This window comes from Oryx dammah, unplaced genomic scaffold, assembly GCF_014754425.2.
Source record: "Oryx dammah isolate SB20612 unplaced genomic scaffold, SCBI_Odam_1.1 HiC_scaffold_4, whole genome shotgun sequence".
Taxonomy (NCBI): Eukaryota; Metazoa; Chordata; class Mammalia; order Artiodactyla; family Bovidae; genus Oryx; species Oryx dammah.
The window spans coordinates 17,228,542-17,253,595 of record NW_024070188.1 but is presented as its reverse complement, the minus strand read 5'-3'; positions in this window follow the sequence as shown (position 1 = coordinate 17,253,595).

Sequence of the window (25,054 nt, the reverse complement as noted above, 5' to 3'; positions counted from 1 at the left end):
TCAAGAATCTACAGCTGACTGAAGATTCCAGTTACATTCTGGAATGTAAGACTTCAGTAATGAGAACCACTTAGAAAGCTCCCTTTATTCATTTTGCCCTTATCAAGTACCACAGGCACAGACAGCACTGTCTCAGTTGGGTCATGACGTTTCTTCAGGTGACCTGAAAACCTGCTCCTTGTGGTTACAACAGCTCATGGTTGATTTCAGGGATTTGTCCATATGATTTCTTCTCTGCTACCAATCATTTTCTTTGCAAACTTGGGAATGCTTATCATGTTAACAGCTTGATTCTCAAGTCAGCAAATCAGAAGATTTAAATGTATGGAGGAAACAGGAAAACCGTTATGGCAGTTTGTAGATTTGAAATAATACATTGCTTATTCCTTCTCCTGGAATTCATGTGCTCCAGTCTCTCCTCACTTCCTGCACCCCATTTATGCAATCATATATGTGAAACTGAGTGGGACTCTGTAGGGCTCCACAGAGGCATGGAGGCCTTGCTGTCCCCCATTTCTTGTATGTAAGATTCCAGCCATTGTGACTTTTCCCTGAGTTCCAAAGGGCGGATTTGAACAGTTACTAATCAAGAGAGGAGCAGCCAAGAAATCACCTGATGAAAAGATGAAAGGGGCAAGAGAAGCTCATTAAGATAAGGAGACTGCCCACCTGAAAAGAGACTAGGGGAGTGCAAGACCCACTTATACCCTAATCTTATCAGAGACCCCACCTTTGACCCACTGCTATAAACCCTTATCAAGTTCGCTAGGGTTGAGACACAGTTTTTTTGAGACAGAAGCCTGGTGTATCTCCCTTTGCCTGCAAAGTAATAAAGCTATCCTTTTCTGCTCCACCCAAAACTCTGTTTCTGGGGTTTGATTCAGGACTGGTACACAGAAAGGCTGAGATTTTGGTAACATATGTACATATGTTCATGCATTGAACAGTAGTGGGAGAGATGGCCCTTTACTACAGAACTTCCAAAACAGGAGTGTTTCTGCCCTCCCCAAACTTGCCTAGGATAATCAAGCTAACCTATTCTTTTTTTTTTTTTTTAAGGTGATATTCTGAGGGCTGTCATTCCCAAGCTTCTTTTGAGCCGAGTGTATAAATTGGTGCATTTGGCCAATTGATCCTAAAACTCTAGCTTGAACCATAGATTGGAATTTTAATGAAGGACAGCTTCCTGTGTCATGGCCAGCAGCCTATGAGAGGATCTGTTGTGAGATTTCTTCTAGAAGCTGTGCTCATATCAGATAGTGAAAAAATAGACTTTCTTTTCTGATGAGTGTTTTATAATCAGATTTATTCTCTCCTGGTGAATCTGAATGTAAGACACTCAAAAATCCTCAAAGAGAGCAGAGTGGTACTGAAACACAAAGAATATCATTAGGTTAGACTGCTGCTGCTAAGTCGCTTCAGTCGTGTCTGACTCTCTGCGACCCCACAGACGGCAGCCCACCAGGCTCCCCCGTCCCTGGGGTTCTCCAGGCAAGAACACTGGAGTGGGTTGCCATTTCCTTCTCCTGACTAGGTCCTAGCATTAGTTTGGAACTGTAAATGCAGTTAAGTAGCTTTAGAGAGCAACCTTTAGAGAAGGTTGAGTCATGAGATTCTCCACATGGGATACTGGGTCTTCAGTGCTGTTTCAGGGCACTGAAAGGCAAGGATTTTGAGATTTCTTGTTCCTCCTTTCCCGATTATTCCTGTGGCAAATGATCACAGCCTCTGTCAAGCTAAGAGTCTCTCTTTTCCCTTAGTAACCTGAAAAGACCCAACACACTATTAAGAACCTAACTGCTTAAAATGCTGAATGCAGAATATGCTCAGAATTTCCCCTGAGCTACTGCAGGACAAGGTATTTTTTAACTTCACTTGACAAGGATTAATGATAGTACTTTTTTTTTTGACTCATCTTTTGAACTTTACCAAAACTGCAACCCCAGATTACAACCTTATTTTACCACAAGATCAAGTAATGTGAATAGGAATTGCAGAGGCAAGGACAGAAAAAGCCGCAAATATGGTTCTGGCTTGAGATGTCCTAGATTTTCCTTAAGTATATTAACCATTGCAAGATAAATATCAGCAGAATTGAAGAGATGAACCACAGAATTACCGGACTTCAACTCTCATCATAACAAGACTGAAGCAATAGGAAAAAAATAGAAATATACGTCCCTTACCAATTTGATAGTAGATTTTGTGCTTCACTTTTTTTCTAAACAACAAAATAGTAATAGGTCTTCTGAACACTATCAATCTTTACAATATTTGCTCTGTACTTTTTTTAAACATATAACTAATAGTATTTTGTTAATTAATTGTATGATGCTTTTAATCTCCCCAATATCTAGCACAAAATGTATAGGGCTCAGGGACAAATTAAAACTTGTAATGTTTTGTTCAAAAATTATTCAGAATTTCAAGGTAATAACAGCAGAGCATTAGAACAAGGGTAGGACCCTTCCAATGATGGAGCTCTGTACAACTCTATAGGCTACACACATCTGAAACTGTTTCTGCTAGGACATAGTAGGATTTCAACAAGTCTATGCTGACTGAATGACTTGGTGAATAAGTATGCTAACTGAATATATTTTATATTCTGAAGACTAGAAATTAAATAGTTATAGGTGAGATTAGGGCTACATTACCAATTACTTCTCCAATAAATCAATCTCAAACTTTCCTACCTTCAGTCCTACTTTTCACCCAATTGTTTAGAATACGATATCTGGTCAGTATTAAGAAAATAGGTTAAATTTTTTTTGGTGGGGAGAGGCTGGGCCCCCAGCATTGGAAGCACGGAGTCCTACCCACTGGACTGCAAGGAAATTCCCTCAAAATAGATTAATTTTTGTGCTTTCTTTGTTTTGTTCCTGTTTATGCACAAGCTTAATAATTCTGGCCACTCTCTCTCTCATTTATTTTGATGCACCCCCAAGCATGTGGGATCTTATTTCCCAGACCAGGGATTGAACCCATGCCTTCTACATTGGAAGTGCAGAATCTGACCACCAGAGCAGTCCTGCAACTCTCTTTTTCAACCACCATCTTCCAATTGCTTTAAATAACATCAAGCTTGAACCCAGAAAGATCTTAATTAATATGCAAAGAAATATGTTAATATTAAAAAATATTTCTATATACACACTTTCTTAAAAATACTAAAATAACAGGGTAGAAGAAAATGCAGTTGCTTGCACAACTAGTGTGCCCTATATCTGGGAAGTCTCATACCACTGATAAAGACCAGACTACTCTAGAAAGAATAATAGCTTGAGGCTAAAATTTACTCAGTACCTCACAAATCAGTTACAAATACGTTTCTCTATTCTATGCCTGACAAAGTATTTTTTCTTTAACTGAAGGAAAAGATTTTTCCCAGAAATGACCTGATTCTGGAGCTGTCAGAAGAAACTTCTTCTGAAATAAATACATTTATTTGAATGATATGCTCAACCAATTTATGCAGAAAAATGAGTTTTCTTTTTAAATACAGCTGATTCTTTTTTCCCTTAAAGTTAAAAAAAGTTACCTAATAAGAAATTATGACAGTTCACCTATAGGAATTATTACTACTATTTGCTAGAATCAAGTTTTTCATTGTATGTTGGACTCATGAAACTTTCTTTGGCTTTGTTTCCAATTGTATATTAATGCTATCCTTTTTCATCTAAACTGACTAATTCGCATTTTTCTTCCTCTGTATTTTTTTTCAAGACATGGAGGTGGAAACTTCATGGTTTATTCCTTCCTTCAGTAATAGAATAGAAAGAAAATAGTCCTTGAAAAAGGACAAACTTATATTTGAATCTTAGTTTTGCTAATTTCTTCCTGTGTTGTCTTGAAAAAGTTATTTGGTCTTTCTGAATCTCAATTTTACCTTCTATAAAATAGAGATGATTCATCCCTTGCCATTTTTGTTATATAAAGATTCGTGCCGATATATGTAGCTTAAATGACACTTGACAGGTATTTAAAATATAGAGATACGACGATGATCACTAATTCTCATAGCTTATAGCTTATTTTCCTTTAATGAAGCTTTTTTTTTTGCTCATAATCAAAGGAATTCATGCTTATTATAGAAGACTGGTAATATTCATAGATATCTAAAGAAGCAGAGAAACAAATTCTTCACCATAATGAGATGATAAAAATAATAGATTCATATCCTGTCATTTTTTGTATGAATCATTTTCTTTACCTAGTTAAGATCATACTTAGTAGGTTGTTTATTTTTTGCTTAACATACCATAAAGGTGTTTCCATATTATTCCACTTTTTTCATAAAAGATTTTATCTGTTGCTGAGTAACCCATTGTATAAATGTCCCCAACCCGTTTTTTTTTTTTTTTTTGACAAGACTCTCAAGCCACTTTCATTTCAGTGATAAAAGGGCTAGAAACACCAAGATAATTATGTATTAAATGTTGTGGTAGTTTGGAAGAATGACAGCTTTTAACCTTACAATCCCACTGCACAGCAACTATTCTTCAGTGATTTGACCTCGAAGCAGCCACTTGGAACCAGGGAGCAATAAAATTGATCCTGCCCACCATGCACACCTCCACAGTAGGGAAAAAAAATACTGTTTAATAAAACAAATATTTCCAAAATGACACATAGTTATTATCATGCTGACAGAAATAAAAAAAGGTGAAGGAGACAGACAAACAGATACTCCCAAGCATTCCGCCTTTTGATCTCTGGAGGTCAAGAATTTCAGATTTATAAGAACAAATAACAAGGAGAGAAGAGAAGGGGGCAGGGGTCACTCTGTGGTGCAGAGTTAGGATGGGAGGTGGAGAGTGGACTCTCACTTGTTCGAGTCCAGATGGGAGGCTTAGGGCCACCAAAGTACAGGTAAGAGGCTGGACTGGACCAGAAGTATAAAATCACAACTTCTTTAATAGTTTGCATTAAGAGTTAAGTATACTGAAAAGTGATACAATCTGATATGTTGTTAGATACCACAAGTAAGCTCTTTACAGTTTAACTTAAATATAGAATATGTCACAAGAATGATAACTCTGTATGCTGGAAATACCTGCCCAAGCTAACAACCTTTTAAGATTAATTTGGATTGGCAGCAGAATAATGATGTCATAAGAGGAAGTAATTATAAGATGTATAATAGTGTTTTTAAATGAATCATACAAATTAAGACCGAGTGGTTTACGGACAGCCTTAAAGATTCTCATCTTCTCTCTCCTTTGTGAACTAGACTTTTTATAGATGTATGTTAAAAAGAGGGAGGAATCAGAGCATCAGTTGCTAAAGAGAAAACTGACCTAAAACATAAGACTGAATGAACAAGTGAAAGCAGTTGGCTTCATGTCTAATAGTGATTCTTTTCGGATACATCTTAGTGAGTGCGTGCTCAGTCGTGACCAACTCTTTTGTGACCCTGTGGACTGTAGCCCAGCAGGGTCCACTGTTCATGGGATTTCCTTGGCAAGAATACTGAAGTGAGTTGCCATTTCCTCCTCTAGTAGATCTTCCTGACCCAGGGATCAAACTTGTGTCACTTGCATTGGCAGGTGGCTTCATTACCACTGAGTCGCCTGGGAAGCCCATACATCTTAGTAGTGTGTTCCAATTTAATTGCAGAAGTCTGGAAGAGCCATGACTTTGAGAAAGGGTAACATACCTCTGAAGCTAACACTGCTGCTGCTGCTGCTGCGTCGCTTCAGTCGTGTCCGACTCTGTGCGACTACACAGGGATAATTTTCAGGAAGAGATCAGGAAAGCCTTCAGGCACATTAATTGATCAGCACCTTGGTGCTGATGCAGTGATGCCAGAGTTGACGGTCACATTGGTGACCTGCTCTGTAGATCTTTATGGAGAGTGGCTTAAAGAATTACTGTCATCCATGGACTTTGTGCCTTTCTGTGGCCTTCCTCATCTCTGCTACAGTCTGCTGGACCCAGGACTTGATGGCATTTGGTCTCTACCTTCTTTATCCCAAGACTCTGAGAGCTCTAGCACCTAAGACTCACCTTTCTGAAATATCTTTTACTCCTTCTTCCTCTTATTTTTACTCCTATCAAAATCAGCCAGGTGTATAGCAATGAAGTAGTTTAAAGAGTTGAAAAATATTAGCATTAGTCCTTCAAAAGACAATGATTATTAATATTTTTCATCAAAATTGGGAAAGGTTTATTGTATATAATGGGGTGGGCGGGGGGAAAGACATGTGAAAGCAGCAAGCCCAAGACCTAGCCTAGGTTGATGAAGTGCATAAGGTTGTCTGCTTTCCATAGAGTTAAATCAAATATGTAAGGACAAACTGAATGGAAGACAAGGCCAAAACGGTTATTATTCTCTATACGATATCATTTGGCCTTGTATTAAATTGACTATTCTAAAGGGACCCATCAATTAAAAAAAAATAATGGTCTGTCCAGCATAAAGCAATTTATAGTCAACATGTTCACGAGGCTAATCTTTTTTCTCCCCCGCTCCCCCGCCTTCTATGTTATCCGAAATTTCTTGTCTTCCTTTCCAGAGAGGGGGTAGAGTAAAATCAGCATTTACTTGTGATGGAGTATGAATCTAACCATCATGTGAGAAACTTAGGAGTTTTCTAAATTTTTAGAATTTTTGGCTATGCTGTACATGCATATGGGATCTTAGCTCCCCAACCAGGGATCAAACCCGTGCATCCTGTAGTGGAAGTGCAGGTTCTAAACAATGACCTGGCTAATCTTTCAGTTTGTTTTAGGTGTGATGAGTAGTAGTGACATGAACTTTTTGTTTATCTTTGCCAAAACTGTGCTGTATTACTAAAGACATCACAAAATAGAAGTTCTTATTATATTTTAATAACCTTAATCTGAAGCAGGATTTAAAATATGAGAACAGTATCTAGACTGGAAAGGAATTAATAGATAATTCAATGAAACTCCAATAGCTATTTTAATGACATAACTACTAGGAAAGCTTGGCTCTAGAACCTGTGACTACATGATCAAAAGGAGAACAGTGCAAAGAATATGGAGAACTAACTTGAATAAATCAAATTACTGAATATTTTCCCTTTGAAAGTCAAAATCTTATGACTGCTTCAGCATCATGTTTGAATGAACATTAAATCTGATCTAGCAAAGCAGCAGTTTTGTTTTATTCACCCTTCGTGACTTCAGTCCACAAACAATTGAATCAAATCACCGTCCTATCAAAGAATTATAGCATGTAGGGCATTATTGATCATCTGGTCTAATCCTCTATTCTTATAGAGGATAAAAATTGAGGACTAGTTTATACCTTAAAAATGACCTCTAAGTCTATTGTTTTAAGTATTATTTACTTCAACTTCTAAGGGATATACTGAGTAGTTTTGTACTGCCACGTACCCTGCTACACTTTTCTACAGCCTTAGTATTTCCTTTTATTATATACTAGAGGACTTTGAAACTTGATATAAGATGTAGGGCAACTGTACAATTAAATGAACGATGTGGGAGCCCTCTGAGGGCTAAGCCATAGAAAGAAATTGTAGTTATTTATTGCTCATACAGTCCTTTCTCACAGATGTACTGGGTATCATACCATGAAGTAGCCAAAAATCACTACCAGAAAAGTCAGGATATAATCTGTGGTTGACCTTTTATAAAGATAATGATAGATAAAATGATGTGGTCTTGAATTTTCTGCTAGTTAAACTGGTCATAATTTGTAAACATAAACCAACTAAACTTGATTTTATTGTTTTAGGCAAAAAGTTACATATTTTGTTTTGGAGTTTCCCTTGTATTTTTTTTCCCCCTATTTGTGTTCAGAATTGGACCTGTTAATTCAAAAAGAGTCATCCTTCCAAGGGAGCATTGGAGATCTTTTTAAATGGATAAAAGGAAACATTTATCTGCATGCAAGAGATATTTGTTTGTCAAGGGTATAGAATTTATTGAACTGTAAGGAAATAGCTACAGAGGATCATTAATGGGCAGGGCATAAACCTTTTAAATATAATTCAGTTGAAAGTTCTTAAATATATAAATTGTCTACCTGGAACTAGATTTGCCTGAATGAAATGTTCAGTCATGATTTGTTCATTCATTCCACAGAAAAAACATCTATATTTCTGAAAGACAGGTAAGTGACAAGGAAAGGCCACCTTCAGTAAGGTCAATTTCCATTTCAAGTGAGGAGCCACACTTGTTAGAAGTTTATAAATTTTTTATACTTTGCCAATGCTCAAATCTTATTTCACTTTCCCCCATAGTGATTAACAATGATATTTTTCAATGAAAAGGACTTTTGTGCTGTCTTCAAAGACAGCCCTCCTTACCTGGACCTGAGGTGGGGATCAGCTGTCTGCTTCCCTATTCAGAGTCCTGGCCAGAGAGAGAGGAACCCTGAAGAACAGTGTGAGTGACAGTCAGTGCAAAGGTGAGGAAGAGGTGAACCCAGAGGTGGCTGGCATGTAGCTAAGGAGCTGGGACTGAGGTGTTTCTATATGGAATTTCCTGATTTCCACAGAAATTCTTTTGTTTTTGGTTTTTTTGTCTTTTTGGGTTTTTTGGCTGCACCACAGGGCTTGTGAGATCTTAGTTGCCCAATCAGGGACAGAACCTGGGCCCACAGCAGTGAAAGCACTGCATCCTAATCACTGGACTGCCAGGGAATTCTCTCTTTCTTTGTTTTCTATGATTTTGATCCTCTTCCTGTTCTAGATCAATTAATACTAAATTGATTGAGGAGTGAAGGAGAGCAGAAATGTTGGGAGAAGATGGAATGTTAGGAGATCTGAGCCCAGATCCTGTTCACATCATTTTGGGGGATAAGGCATTTTACTTTTTTAAGGATCAGCTTCCTTTTCTATAGTATAAGGCTTTCCTCTTCCATGAGATTAAAGAGAAAGTATCTGCTTGGCACCTGACACCAACTAAGTGATCAATAAAATACTTATTTATTCAGAGTTAAAATTTTCTGAAAGTTATTCAATAACAATTGGCATCTGTAAAGAATGAGGAAGAAAAGTGGTCAAGTTGTTTTAAAGCTGTGCTTTAAAAGGTCTAATGGGACTTCTCTGGTGGTCCAGTGGTTGAGACTCCACACTTTCAGTGCAGGGGGTGTGGTTTCCACCCCTTGTTGGGGAACTGAGATCTCACAGGCTGTGCAGTGCAGCCAAAAACTTTTAAAAAAGAAAAAAATCAGTCTAGTGAGGAAGCATATCACTGATATCACAGCACAGCCATTTTGTGAGAGACACCCAGTTTTCATATGCTTACAAGTTTCTTTCTGAGTTATCACTGTGGTAAGAAAATCAATATGTGAGTTAATTTATCCAGCATAAGAAAATACTTTTGTGTGCTCACCTGCCTAAGAATATACCATTCTTCCTTCCAGAATCTGTCAGGGTGAAGACTATTTCATTGTTTTCTCCCTAATGGTTTCCTTAACTTGGCTACTGGGAGAAAGTCGAAACATAAAAGGTTAAAACATCTTGCTAAATATTTCTCACGGTGTGGTTTAAGTTGTTTTGTCTAGGCAAGATCTTAATGGCTTAAATAAAGGGGCTTCTATCATTTTCCTTGGGGAAAATATTTACAGAAGAATAACATGAAAGCTTCCACAACAGAGTTTTTATCACTGTTGGAGATATAGATAAAATCATTCAATTGTACTTATCTTCGCATAGTTACTTTGATAAAGAAAGATTCTTTGTGGTAATGCCTAAAGAAAGGTCTAGCTTTCCTGGTGGTGCAGTGGTAAAGAATCCATCTGCAAATGCAGGAAATGGAAGAGACTTGAATTGGATCCCTGGGTCAGGAAGATACCCTGATGTAGGAAGTCGCAGCCGGCTCTAATATTCTTGCCTGGGAAATCCCATGGGCAGAGGAGCCTATCTGTCTAGAGTCCATGGCGGTCACAAAAGAGCTGGACATGACATAGTGACTAAACAACAACAAATCAAAGGACTACTTCATTTCCACTGAGTAGAGGAACCCAGCAATATACGAGGGTGTGCAAAGTCGATTCAGTCGTGTCTAACTCTTTTCAACCCCTTGGACTGTCCCATGCCAGGTTTCTCTGTTAAAAGTAATAGTCAAACAACTGAAATTCCTGAAGGATTCAAACAAGGACAAAAATGGAACTAAGAATCAACCAATTGAAATGTCCAGTTTTCCAAAACAGTACTGTGCATGTAGATGTTTCTAAGTGCCCACATACTTTGCTGTAATAGTAATTTCTTATCATGTTGCTACAAATAAAATCATTATAAAATTTGAATTAAATAGAAAGTACCATGTTTGTGGTTTACACTGTCAAACATGGTGGTATTTCTCATCTGTAGGACTTTGTACTCCATCAGGAAGCACTGAGGAATGAGTGAGAGCATGTGTTCTAGAGGCCTAGGTTCAAATTATGGCCTTTCCTGGCTATGTAGCCTATCCTAACTTTCTCAGACAAGCTACTTAACCTTTCTGTGCCCCAGCTTTCCTAATCAAAAAATCAGGAAACAAAAACACCCATGAAGTAGGGTTAATATGAAAATTAAATGAGATAACATACAGAGCCTGGAACAGGGCCTGGCTCGTGACAAATATTAGCAATACTTTATTCGTATAATGTATATCTCCCTTGGTAGAATCTAAGGGGCAGAAAGCTGTCTTTATTGCTATTTTATTCTCAGTAACTTGTGGGTAGCTCAGTTGGTAAAGAATCTGCCTGCAATGCAGGAGACCCCAGACCCTAGTTCGATTCTTGGGTCAGGAAGTTCCCCTGGAGAAGGGATAGGCTACCCATGCCAGTATTCTTGGGCTTCCCTCATGGCTCAGATGGCAGAGAATCTGCCTGCAATGAGGGAGACTTGGGTTTGATTCCTGGTTGGGAAGTTCCCCTGGAGGAGGGCATGGCAACCCACTCCAGTATTCTGGCCTGGAGAAAGCCCATGGACAGAGGAGCCTGGCAGGCTACAGTCCAAAGGGTTGCAAAGAGTCGGACATGACTGAGCGACTAAGCACAGCACAGCACTGTGCTGCGCTTACCTTTCTTCAGTGAGATAAGCTAGGCTGCATGACTCAGTTTTGTTCTTCAGGTACAGTGCCATAGGAAGAGAAAATGTTGGGACTTCCTTGGCGGTCCAATGATTAAGAGTCCTCTCTGCAATGAAGGGGATGAGGGTTTGATCCCTGGTCGGGGAACCAAGATCCCACATGCCATGGAGCAACTAAACGGGTGCACCACACGTATGGTAGTACATGTACCATAATGGTACACAATAAATAGGGCTGCAGAAATTGGGTCAGCAATCTGAATGTTACTGATAAAATTTGTTGTAATAACAACAAAAAGAGTAAGATTTTAGTTAACAATTAGATATCAATATTATTTCATTAATTGTTACAAACATATCACACTAATTCATCCTGTCTATAATAGGGAAAGCTCTGTGCCTAGGGTTGGTATATGTAACTCTTTGTACTATCTGCTCTATTTTTCTGTAAATTTTAAATGGTACTAAATACTAAAATCAGTTACTATGCAGGAAATAATAAATTCAATCTAAGTTCATGGTCAAATAGTAAGATGACTGAATTAAGACAAACTGAATCAAAGGTATTAGGAAAACCTGAAACTGAAGAGTATCTTGTCTGAACACCAATACTATAGTCAAAAATGTGATTACTTCATACCTCCAACCAAAAACAATTAAAAGCTCGCTTGGAAATAGCAAACAGCCTAATTTGCTAAAGAGATGGGCCATGGAAATATTATTGACAACAATATGTGTTACAGTTCAGTTCACATTTTACATTAAGTTATTTCGTTTGTACATATGTCTTGTCCTAAATTAACATTTGCATTATTTTAAGAACAATGAGGTAACCTCCCTCGTGGTCCAGGGGCTAAGACTCTGTGCTCCCAGTGCAGAGGTCCTTGGTTCAGTCCTTGCTCAGGGAACTGGTTCCCATATGCTGCAACCAAGACTTTACATGCTACAACTGAAAAGATCCTGTCTGGCACAACTGACACCAGACACAGCCAAGAATTGTTTTTTAACTGGATATATCTAATAATTAACAAATAATCTACAGCCTAGGTTAAAACCAGTAAGTGCCAGACTGATTCAAAACTGGCGCCCTTAGGAAAAGGTGCCTGATAAATATCTAGTGGAATAAAATTGAATAAGAGGGCATATGAAGCTGTCTTTGGAATTTCCCTTCAGTGAAATGGCATCACCCGTAGAATTACTTTGCATGAAGCACAATAGTTACACCCCTAAATTTTCTTCTAGAGGTTTTTGATCTCACAAAATGATACATAAAAGTTCTTTTATGTATGAAACATGGACTGTTTATAAATATTTTTAAAATACTCACAGAAAGATTATTGAAAAGAGTATTGTTTTTGTTGTTTAGTCTCTCAGTCGTGTCTGATTCTTCTGCAACCCCATAGGATATAGCCCACCAGCCTCCTCTGTCCATGGAATTTTCCAGATAAGGATACTGGAATGGGTTGCTATTTCCTTCTCTAGGGGAAAAGAGGATTAAGTATAAGTATAATCTGGGGTACAATTTTAATTTTGAGATTAACTCATGTAAAACTTTAATTCTATTCAACATTTCCCTTTTTTTTTTTTAAGTAGAGAAAGGGCTTCCTTGGTGACTCAGATGGTAGAGAATCCACCTGCAATGCAGGAGAACTGGATTCAGTCCCTAGGTCAGGAAGATCCGCTAGAGAAGAGAATGGCTACCTACTCCACTATTCTTGCCTGGGAGATCACATGGACAGAACCTGGCAGGCTACAGGGCATGGCGCCATCAAGATCTGGACACAACTGAGTGATGAAGGAGAGAAAAATATGACCACTTACTTTCTCCTCCATGAGTATTTTCTCAGAATTGAGGTACTAAATAGAAGCTTTTTATAGTGTTTTGTGGGGAAAAATAATGCTTAACTTTAACTTAATAACCTTTCTTTATTTCTATGCAGAGAGAAAGTCTGGTGACTGTTCTCTTCAAGCTATTTGGGTAAATATAAGTGTCTCCATGTCCTCAAAAGATCTTGATTTTGATGTGAAGGCAAAAAACATAGAGCAAGACTAGACAAGCAACACAAGACATAGAGCAAATAACGTGAGCACCTTCTAAGTACCTAGCATTGTCCTGGGCGTGTGGGGGATACGTTGGGAACAAAACAGATGAGAACTCCTGCTTGATGGAGCTTACCTTTCTTCAGTGAGATAAGGTAGGTTGCATGACTCAGTTTGTTCTTCAGGTACAGTGCCATAGGAAGAGAAAATGGTGGGACTTCCTTGGTGGTCCAACGATTAAGAATCCTCTCTGCAATGAAGGGGATGTGGGTTTGATCCCTGGTCGGGGAACCATGATCCCACATGCCATGGAGCAACTAAACCTGTGTGCCACATGTAGAGAATTCATGCACCACAGTGAAAGATCCCATGTGCCACAACTAAGACCTCTCACAGCCATACAAATAAATAATTAATCTAAACAAAGAAGAAGAGGAAATGTTGGATTGCTAGAAAGTGTCTTGTGTTTTTCTAACTAAGCTATATTTAAAAGAAAGAACTGGAGTGATCTCTCATGTCAAAAGAATAAGTGCTCAAACAGGGTTAGAATGGCATGAATTGGAATGGGGCTGTGTGTTGGTGGTGTCCTGAACCCAAATACTGATTTTGTCAGCTGTTAGCTGTATAGTTGTCCTGAGCCCTGGCTTCCTTATCTGTACAATTGACTATTGTGATAACAAAATGAGATCCTTTGTAAAGTGCTCACCTGCTACCTACCTAGAATGGACACTAAGAAAAATGTACTGCATTGTCAAACTTCTAATCCCCAATTTTTATTTGTATTGAATATCTTTATTTTTTATAGTTTACTGAAGAGGTTAATATTTATCCTGGATAATTAGATTTATCCTGTCTAAAATTTTATTTGTCGTATTTTGGAGCATACCATAGGCTAAAATACAGATTACAAACATATAGTCTGAATTTGTAAGTCACTTCATCCACTTCCACAACACTTTAACATCTGAAAATAATGTTTTGGGTTTTGTTTTTTTTTGTATGTACGTATGTATGTATGTATGTAAGAATGACTTTATTAAGGTAGGAGGTCAAACACAACTATTTTTAGTATCAATTCCATTTCCTAAGTAAGTTCACGTAGACACGCCTGAGCTTGGTCCCCTCCTTTATTTTGATGAAAATTTGATACTTTTTTCGTGTGTGTATTGTGAGAGAATTTCATTGAGATTTAGCTTTCAAGCTATAACAAGCCTCAAACACAAGGTCAGGTCTTTCAAACTGATGGAGTTTGGTTTTGAGAAAATAGAGGCAAACTTTGGTGGATTGGAAATGATAACTCACAAGGAAAAAATGATGATGCAACAATACCACAAAATCTAAGGTCTGTATTTCTTGGAGCAAGTAATGAATAATGTTATATTTACATTGAATGATCTTTGGAAAATATTACTAAGTTTCTTTCCAGAAAAGGTAGAGAGAATTGGGAATTGATTTGTTTTGTAACATCTGAGTAACTGAAAACCGTTGATATATGTCACCTCATTTTCCCTCAAAAACTCTTTGGATAGGAAAAAGCAAGAAAATATAATTTATTTCATGTTTATAAATACAAATGAAGAAGCTTATTTTGATTCTTAAGTTCAAAACAGAGTTGACCACAAACTCAAGGTAAGAATCCAGGCTTCACTCAATCAGCTTCCACAACTTTTTCTAATCTTCTACTTAGAGTGGTCAGTTTCCAATCACCAAATTTAAGAAGACAGTCAACACTATTGATTAGTGACCAATACCCTTGCTCTTGAGAAATAACAAGAAGTCTTTTAAAATACTTTCTTTACTCAAGGTCCTTTTCCTTTGGTTTATATTTCAAAAATTATAAATCTTCCTGCTTCCTGGTAACAACTATCAGCATAGCTCCTAACTGGGTCAAGGCCATTGTACTTCTCTTTGAGAGATACAACAAGAGCATGATGGAGCTTTGAGCTTAATACGTAGACCCTGTCAATTCACTTAAAAACTTTTTATAAATTTGTAAGGCCAAAATAATGTACAAGATTATAAACACACAATGGGTCACTTATGAAAGGTGTCTCTGAGCTAAGAGTCAAAGAATGGTTTTGATTCTCACCTAGCACAATGATTACTAATGGTAAAACCTTGGGCCATAATTTAACCTCTGTGGGTCTGTTTCCTCATTTGAAATAGGAATAATAATAATGTTGTTGTTTAGTTGCTAAGTCATATCTGACTCTTTGTGACCCCATGGACCATAGTCCTCCAGGCTCCTCTGTTTATGGGATTTCCTAGGCAAGAATACTGGAGTGGGTTACCCATTTCCTTCTCCAAAGGATCTTCCTGACACAGGGCTCAAACTCATGTCTCCTGCATTGGCAGGCAGATTCTTTACCACTGACCCACCAGGGAAGCCCTGGTGTTGGTGTTGTGGCTAAGTTGTGTCTGACTCTTTTGCAACCCAATGAACTGTAGCATTGTTTAAATCACAGAATATTTTTATGAGGGTATATATAGATGATAATATATCTGATAATATATGTGAATCTGCCTGACAATATACATTATCATATATATCATAAAAATTTTGTTATAAACATAGTAATATGTTAAACATATTAGTCTTATAATCTGTGAAATAAATATAGTTGGGTTTTAACATGTATTATTTAATTAAATCTTAGATGTCATAAGCTATAAGTCACACCAGTATTTTTTGTACCACTATAAAAGAAAAAGACGTTATCAATTAAACTAGGACACAAAGATGCATCCTAATTTCAGTGATATTAACATCTAAAAAAAAGTTCATCTTATTTTAATAGATGGAATGTGGTAAATTACATTGTCACCCTCACTTAACTTATATATGTGTCATTTCAGATTTAACTATTATGAAAGTAGCATGGTTTTTAATTCTGCAGTTTCCATATTCAATTTAAAAGGTATGAATTTAAGAGTAGTACATGAACCTAGATTCTGGCATGACAGACTGAGTTAGAATCTACTTTCTGCCATTTAATCAGCACATGATCTTTACTAAGTAACTGTTGCTGTTATCATCATCATTATTATTGTTTTAAATATTGTTTATGATATGAAACAATTGGCAGTCCTCATAGTGACCTGTACTGGATAGAGAAAATTAATCCCATCCAAGAATTTTTGAAATATTTTCTATTGATCACAAAAGAACTGAGTGAAAAATCTATTTGATTCAAGGCAACTACATCTGCGTTTCTGGAGAAACAGCTCAGAGCTCTCAGGCTGCTGACAGTGGGTCAGAATCTGATGGATGAAATGTTCATTCATACATACGACTACAGTGTGCTAATAAATCATTTCCTCCAAACGGTGCTCCTGTCATCATGGCATCAGTTAGCAGTGCAACAGTTCTCAGGGAACATTTGGAACAAATGTGTACTCTTTTAAGACTATGTTATATTTTATCCAAACCCAAAACTGTCATGCTCATTTCAATTTTATTCACAATATGTAAGAATATATTCTATTTTTGCTAGAAGAAAAAATATTCAATTGAAGTCAACATATTTTGTCTATAGTGAGCCATAATGCAATATATAACTTATATGCAAATCATTTATCAGTATGTCCAAAATGCAAAAAATATACATTTCATCCTCTTTTTGGTTTTGAATGTGTAGAAAAGAGCAGTGTGTTAACTCTGTCAACTTGCATATTATACGTTGTTGTTCAATCACTCAGTTGTGTCTGACTCTTTGTGACCCCATGGACTGTGGCCCACCAGGCTCTTTTGTCCATGGGATTCCCCAGGCAAGGATACTGGAGCGGATTGCCATTTCCTCCTCCAAGGGATCTTCCTGACCCAGGAATCGAACCCACTTCTCCTGCATTGGCATGTGGGTTTTTACCACTGAACCACCAGGGACACCTCACATACTTCATGGGGTGGGTAAATTACTAAAACACTCTGGGCTTCAAACTGATCACCCAGATATGTGTTATGTAGATAATAAGAATTCAAAAAACTGTGAGAATAAATAGATAATATAAAAGTGTCTGGTATGTAATAAATACTCTAATACACTAGTTACTATCTCCAGAATGATATAGTCTTTATTATATTTTTATTCTGAATTCTCCAAAGGGCCAAGTTCTTCATTTTGAGATTTCTAGAGACTCACATATCGCAATTCTGGGTAAAAATTTGATCGCATGAATTAAAGACTCTTTTCTATGTATTTGAAATATGTTTTCAATATGAACATTGAGGCTGCTTGGGAGTGAGACCCCCTGACCCTTTCTCTAGCACTCTGCATCAAGCCTAAGCTAAATACAGTACTCTTATACCATGAGGCAGAGTTGGGTTTATTGTTAATGTTTATACAAATGTATATATGAGTGTAAAGGTGTTCCCTTAGACAATTTGCTACTCAAAGTTTGGATGGCATGACCCTTAGTTGACCTGTTTCATGAGGTACAAATCAACTGGGTAATGAAGGGCCTTTTTGCACTCTCAAAACACAATGCTCATTCAGTATTCCCTTGGCTGCTCCCGGCATTGTAAGAGCTGTAAACTTTTAGTTCTTTGATCTCTAGCCTCCAGTTCATCCTTGGTCCTGTGTGGCTTTCTGTAAGATTAAGTCTCTCAGTGCGGCTGTCCAGAGTAACCACAAAAGAATGTTTATGCAATAGGAACAGTTTCTCTGGACAGTTTTCACCGAGGTCAGCAATGAGCCTCTGGCATCTTGATACTTACAGATTTCTTAGTGTGACACTTTGGGCCTCAATTATCCAGGGACAAGCATTGTCAGTGCAACAGGAATTGGCCTATGTCAAGCTGACAGAGTTACAGAGCCTGCTGAGGGAGACTGCTGGTGTATAAGTTTTCTTGCAAGGAGGCTCAGTCTTCATTTGGCTTTGTCTGATAAGAAAATGAACAATATTTGTGTTTCAAGATCATGTTATAACTTTAAAAAGTCTATGAGTAACAGAATTAAGAAACACTTGATTCCAAGAGCATCAGTAGTTTTTTCCTCAGCGCTCAATTCAACTTGGTTCTTAATTGCACAGACCTCACCGCCTGAGTATGTCAAATTCACTTTTTCCTTTCCTTTTTGGATGGCAATGTGTGGAATGCCCTTGTGTAAACACACCCAGGGCATGAGCACAGTTCCACTTCATTTCCTCAACCTTTTGTTTTGCTCTTCCCTCATTCTCTTGTGTCTGCATTCCTTGACTATTGATGGATTCAGTCAGCATCACCCAAGAAGGTGTATAGAGGAACTTATGAAGTAAAGGCCAAGAAATAAACTCAAACTAAAATAATAATGATAAAAAAGGTTAGGTGTATTAGTCAGAGTTTTCCAGAAAAACAGAATTGATAGCCTGTATATACAAAGAGAGAGAGATTTATTTTAAGAAATGGACTGATGTCATTGCGTCGGCTGGCAAGTCTGAAATCTGGAGGGCAAGCTGGCAGTCTAGGGACCTAGGAGAGACTGATATGGCAAGTAAGGCCAATCTCACTGGAAAGACATCACTTTCTTCTTTTCTAAGGAACTCTAATCTTTTTCTCTTAAGGTCTTCAACTGGTTGAATGAGGACTACCATCTTAGAAAAAGTAATCTGCTTTACTTTAAAGTCTACTGAATTAAATATTAATCACATTTTTAAAAAACGACCTACCCAGCAACATCTAGACTAATGTCAGACCAAACATCTGGATACCATAGCCTAGTGAAGATGAAGCATAAAATTAACCATGATAGTAGGATATTCATTTATAATAACTGAAAGAACATTCAGGCTCTATATTTTAGTAAATAAAACATATTTTACCAAAAAAGGAATAAAAGATAATTGTAAATGTTTTTAAGTCAGTAAAAAATGAGCAGTGTCTATCAATGCTCTGAGAATATTGCAGGATTTAGGCCGAAAAATTAGCATCAATCGAACTCTCCTACCCCACCTTTAAATTTTATTTTGAATAAATCTCTTAGAGTCATCTTTGAGCTCACTCATGATAATTTTTTTCACATTTTCTTCCTGTGCCTTTTATGGCTAAAATTTCTTGTTTTGATTCTTATGAACCTAACTAAAATAGGTAGAGATAAAACATAAAACTTTCATTTCACACATTCTGTACATTCCTCACATTAAAAGAAAATTTTGAGCTAAATATAGCAGATACATGTTTTAATATAAACAGTATATGATTATGTGTAAAGCAGAATTTAAATGACCTTTGGGAATAAAAGTAAGCACATTTTAACTATATTTCATAGGCATATTATTGTTTCAATCCTTAATAAAAGATGAGACATCCCAGAAGTTAGCTGAATTCTAATGTCTCTTCTAAATATTATCTTAAAAGCTTGGTTTGCTATTTTGATTTCTGGATTTTCAAAATTGTTTACTTATTAGATTTTATTTGATTTCTAATAGTTGAGTGAAATTATTAAGCATGCAATCAGCTTTCCCAAATGACTGAAGTAAGAATCTACTTATGGTAGATGACCAGAACAAACTTCTTAAAATCTATTTTGGTTATTTCAAAGATAAAATTTTTGAGTTAAAATAGCCAAAGCATATTCAACTGGTTAGCCATGGGAAGGTGGAATGAACTTGAATGAGCAAGCAAAGCAGTAGGTGGAGCAAGAAAATGAATGCAGTGCCACCAAGCACAGGATGTGTCACATTTCTGACCCATTAATTTAAATTGCTAAGCAAAATAAATGCAACTCTTCTCATCTTCAAAGCTCTTCATAAAAGAAAACAGAATTAAGTACCATAATGCTAGGGTGATTCCTATTTTGCTGACCAAGAAACTGATGAGAAACTCTAATGGCCTTTCTAAGGCTGCAACTGAGCTTTGAAAAAGCCAGGATTAAAGAGTTCCTGGCCCTGTCTTCACCAGGCACTTCTCTCTCTGGATCCTGAACCGGTACAAATGAATCACAAGATCACTGGCAATCTGGCTGCCACATGGAAACAAGCGAGCTGTCAGGCATTAGTTGGTTCAGTCTAGGTAATGCAGAGGACAAATTCAGCAGTGCTATCTCAGGTTAATCCAAAAGAAGATGAATAAAACCCTGTCAGAAACAAAGAGATGGTCAAAATATTTGCAGTGCCCCTTCAGAAAAACTCAAAACAAAGTAATAAAAGGAAAGTTGATCCGTTTGCAGCACTGCTCAGGAATTATAGGCTCCTAGTCCTGAAATCTCTTCGAGGAAAGCTGTCAATCCTAAAAAATGCACCCTGTTTTAGGAAGACTGCTTTCCGAGGCAACTTTCTTACTTGACCTATTTGAGCAGTTGGTTTTGCCTTTAGAGACTTTGCTGCTAATTTGCAACATGGCAATAAAATGGTCTTGGGAGCTTCATACACATTCTAGTTTAGGAAAAACTTTGTCTTATAAAGTCATGGAATTTTCATAAATAGACTAGACAGTTTGTCACCATTTGGTCACAGAGATATTTTTGTGGCTGTGAAATTTTCTGCTATCAAAAGGCACAGGGCTGTGTGTTCTGGGCCAAACACATACCTCTTGCCTTCACATCCTCAGCCCCCCAATTCATACATGAATGGGAAGTGAACTACATTTCAGTTAGTTATATTTCCCCTACAGTCTGAAAAAGTTGAACATTTTGCTTGGCTTCCTTCTGAATAAGGTATTTTCAAAGCAACACAGACCAGATCTCACATAACTGTCATTTACCCGGACTGTAGAATGTAAAATCATCCATTAAGCAAATCACAGACACTGTTAACATTTCCCTCGCTATAATATTTAACAATGATTTTTTAAAAAATTGCTGGTCTCTAGAAGAAAGATGGCTGAGGTTACTATAGAAAACAGGGAGAGTGTTCTCTTGTAATCTGTAATATTTTCCTAAAGTAACAACCACCAGGATGTCAGAAGGAGGTGTACCTGAGCCTTTGTGGGCCTGCCATAGGCTTTAGGAATGCATGGAGTGGACCTTCACATCGTGCTTCTCCCTCCCAAGCTACACACCCAGTGTCAATGTGCCTCCTATCAAAGGGTGTCAAGCTCACCTTTAAGTTCTTATTTAGAGAAGTAGATAAAGGACAGTGAGAAAATATTAACGGAACAACTGAGAAATACTGCTGCTTGTAAGAGTTGTTTCTCACTATTTTTCTTTTATTTTTTTTTTTTTGATGCGAACTATTGTAAAAGTCTTTATTGAATTCGTTACAATATTGCTTCTGTTGTTTATGTTCTGGTTTCTTGGCTGCAGGGCATGTGGGATCTTAGCTCCCAGACCAGGGATCCAACTTGCACTGCATTGGAAGATGAAGCCCTAACCACTGGGCCACCAGGGAAGTTCTTCCTCACTGTTTTTCTTTGTTAGCCAACTTGAGACTCTGAGGCTGTGTTCCTGTCTTTCCATTTAGAGATGCTGATTCTACTCAGAGTAGGATCTCCCCTGGATGAAGGTCCTGGAGAGGAAACCCAGTTTGCACCGGGCAGCAAGCAGAGTGAAGGCGCTAGGGACTCTAGAGCCAGCTGCTCTGCCTGGGTTGCAGGATGTGGGTGCAATTCACACTGCATTAACACCCTGTGTTGGTGAACAGAGAACCTGGAAGAAAGAAAGGAAGGGGAAGAAGGCCCACAGGAGCTGTCATTCCACCCCACGGGAGCGTAATACCCACTTCCACCTACACGACCCAATGCAGTGCAGGTTGGATCCCTGGTCTGGGAGTTAAGATCCCACATGTCCTGCAGCCAAGAAACCAGAACACAAACAACAGAAGCAATATTGTAACCAATTCAATAAAGACTTTTACAGTCAGTTTAGTTCAGTCACTTAGTCGTGACCGACTCTTTGCGACCCCATGAATCGCAGCACGCCAGGCCTCCCTGTCCATCATGATCTCCCGGAGTTCACTCAGACTCACGTCCATTGAGTCCGTGATGCCATCCAGCCATCTCATCCTCGGTCGTCCCCTTCTCCTCCTGCCCTCAATCCTTCCCAGCATCAGAGTCTTTTCCAATGAGTCAACTCTTCGCATGAGGTGGTCAAAGTACTGGAGTTTCAGCTTTAGCATCATTCCTTCCAAAGAAACCCCAGGGCTGATCTCCTTCAGAATGGACTGGTTGGATCTCCTTGCAGTCCAAGGGACTCTCAAGAGTCTTCTCCAACACCACAGTTCAAAAGTATCAATTCTTCGGCGCTCAGCCTTCTTCACAGTCCAGCTCTCACATCCATACATGACCACAGGAAAAACCATAGCCTTGACTAGACGGACCTTAGTTGGCAAAGTAATGTCTCTGCTTTTGAATATGCTATCTAGGTTGGTCATAACTTTTCTTTCAAGGAGTAAGCATCTTTTAATTTCATAGTTTGTATCAAAAAAAATTTAAAAGAAAAATAGTGAGAAACAACTCTTACAAGCAGCAGTATTTCTCAGTTGTCATTAATGTTTTCTCACTGTCCTTTATCTACTTCTCAAAATAAGAACTTAAAGGTGAGCTTGACACCCTTTGAGAGGAGGCACGTTGACACTAGGTGTGTTCATTGCAGGAGGCCAGGAAGTACTTGATGACCAATATTTTCCATACTGACCCCAAATCAGAGCTTCATTTAGTGTTTCTTGAAGGCCTTTGGTTTGTAAGAGTCCACCGACTAAAATACAAACAACTAGGGGGAGGGGAGGAGGCGCACCTCTTAGGAGTAATTTGCATGACGATGCAAAATGGGTCCCTGTAAGAAGGAAACAAAAATGATGCTCCAGAATGACAGACAGGGGATGGAAAGAACCTGCAGAGCCCCTAAGACACCGTATTCTGGGTTTGCCCAGAAGAGCTATGGCCACAGGTAGCACAAGTGGCAAGATTTCCACTGACTGCAAGAAATCGGGCTATCCATCCTCTAGACTGGGCTTTTGCTCGCTTAAGTGAAAGCCTGAACAATTTTCATGCAAGAAACATGGCACTAAAACTGGAAGGAAGAAAAAATACTACAGTGAGTGAGGGTATACTTGGTTTTTTTTTTCACTAATTTGGAAATATGGAGGTTAATAATGTTAATATTATTGGAAAACATTTCAACAGAGATTTCTATCAAAATAATCAACATGATAAATCTAAATACCAACCTAAGAAAACTGATATACTCAGATTCCTCTTACTAGCACCTGCTGGTAAGAGGAAGCATGTTGATCTACTGTAAAACCAAGTACACATATAAATATTTAATTCTATAGTAGACACTTGACCTCTCTTTCAATTTCTATGAGAATTATTATATGAAAAAAATACAAATAGAAATTTCAGTCCTATATCTCAAGGCTAGATCTAGTAATACCTCTTCCTTTATGCTTTCCCCTATGTTCTCAACTTGATTAACTGCCACCTTTGCATTTCTTGGTGTTCAGCTGTTCCTTTGATAAGCTCTTAATCAATTTGTATCATCATCAGATGCTTGTATGCTGCCTTCACCCATCAAACTACAAGTTCGTTGAGGGTCTAGGATTTATTTAACTCCTCTGTCTTTATTCTCATTGTTTTTAATGTGCTTTGCAAACAATAAGTGCTCAATAAAGAGTTGTCAAGTTGAATTTCATACCCAAATTAGATAGCATCTAAATCATTTTAAAAATTTAAAAAGTACAGTCCCTTGAGTTTATGCAGTATGTGTTCGCTAATACCAAAATTGAATCATCTCAGCTAATTTCACTAGATCTCCATAATTTAAAAAATCGGCTTTTTTTTTTCTCTTAAGTTTAGCTAGAAACTAAAACACAGAGGTGAAATACGAATTTTTCAAAAATTAGTGGGAGAAGGAAATGGCAACCCACTCCAGTATTCTTGCCTGGAGAATCCCAGAGACAGAGGAGCCTGGTGGGCTGCTGTCCATGGGGTTGCACAGCGTCGGACATGATTGAAGTGACTTAGTAGTAGCAGCAAAGATTAATGATAGAATGGTCAAGTGTGTACCAGAAACAGACTCCTGAAGTCCTTTTCAGTGGTGTATACAAAAGCCCAAGTTTAGTTTTACCTACACACCTTTAAATGTCTCAGGGCTCATGCTCTTTAAATTTTTAAGTGGCAACTATGCTGCTTGAGTAATAGCTCATTGATAACTGATGTTCACCACGTGTAATAGAAGAATAAAAGGATAAACAAGTGCCACTTGCCTCTGACTCTTCAGAAGAGCTATAGACTACAACCATTAGATCTTTTTGTTTTAAATTAATTAATTTATTTTAATTGGAGACTAATTACTTTACAATAGTATAGTGGGTTTTGCTGTACATTGACATGAATCAGCCACGGGTGTAGATGTGTCCGCCATCTTGGACCCCCCTCCCACCTCCCTTCCCATCCCATCCCTCAGGGTCATCCCAGTACACCAACCCTGAGCACCCTCTCATACATCGAACCTGGACTGGCAATCTATTTCACATATGGTAATATACATGTTTCAATGCTATTCTCTCAAATCATCCCACCCTCACCTTCTCCCACAGAGTCCAAAAAATCTGTTCTTTTGCTGTTTCGCATATAGGGTTATCGTTACTGTCTTTCTAAATTCCAAATATATGTATTAATATACTGTGTTGGTGTTTTTCTTTCTGACTTACTTCACTCTATATAATAGGCTCCAGTTTTATCCACCTCATTAGAACTGATTCAAATGCATTCTTTTTAATAGCTGAGTAATATTCCATTGTGTATATGTACCACAGCTTTCTTATCCATTCATCTCCCGATGGACATCTAGGTGGCTTCCATGTCCTAGCTATTGTAAACAGTGCTGCGATGAACATTGGGGTACATGTGTCTCTTTCAATTCTGTTTTCCTTGGTGTGTATGCCCAGCAGTGGGATTGCTGGGTCATATGGCAGTTCTATTTCTAGACAACCATTAGATCTTAATGGCTAAGGCTCAGAGAGCACTCACAAATTTGGGTTAAATTAAGTAGGAAGAAAAGATGGTCAAAAGGAACATAATTATGGACAACTTTCTTTTTTTTCTTCTAATTTTATTTTCTGAAAAACTTTTATTGGCTTCTTTGATA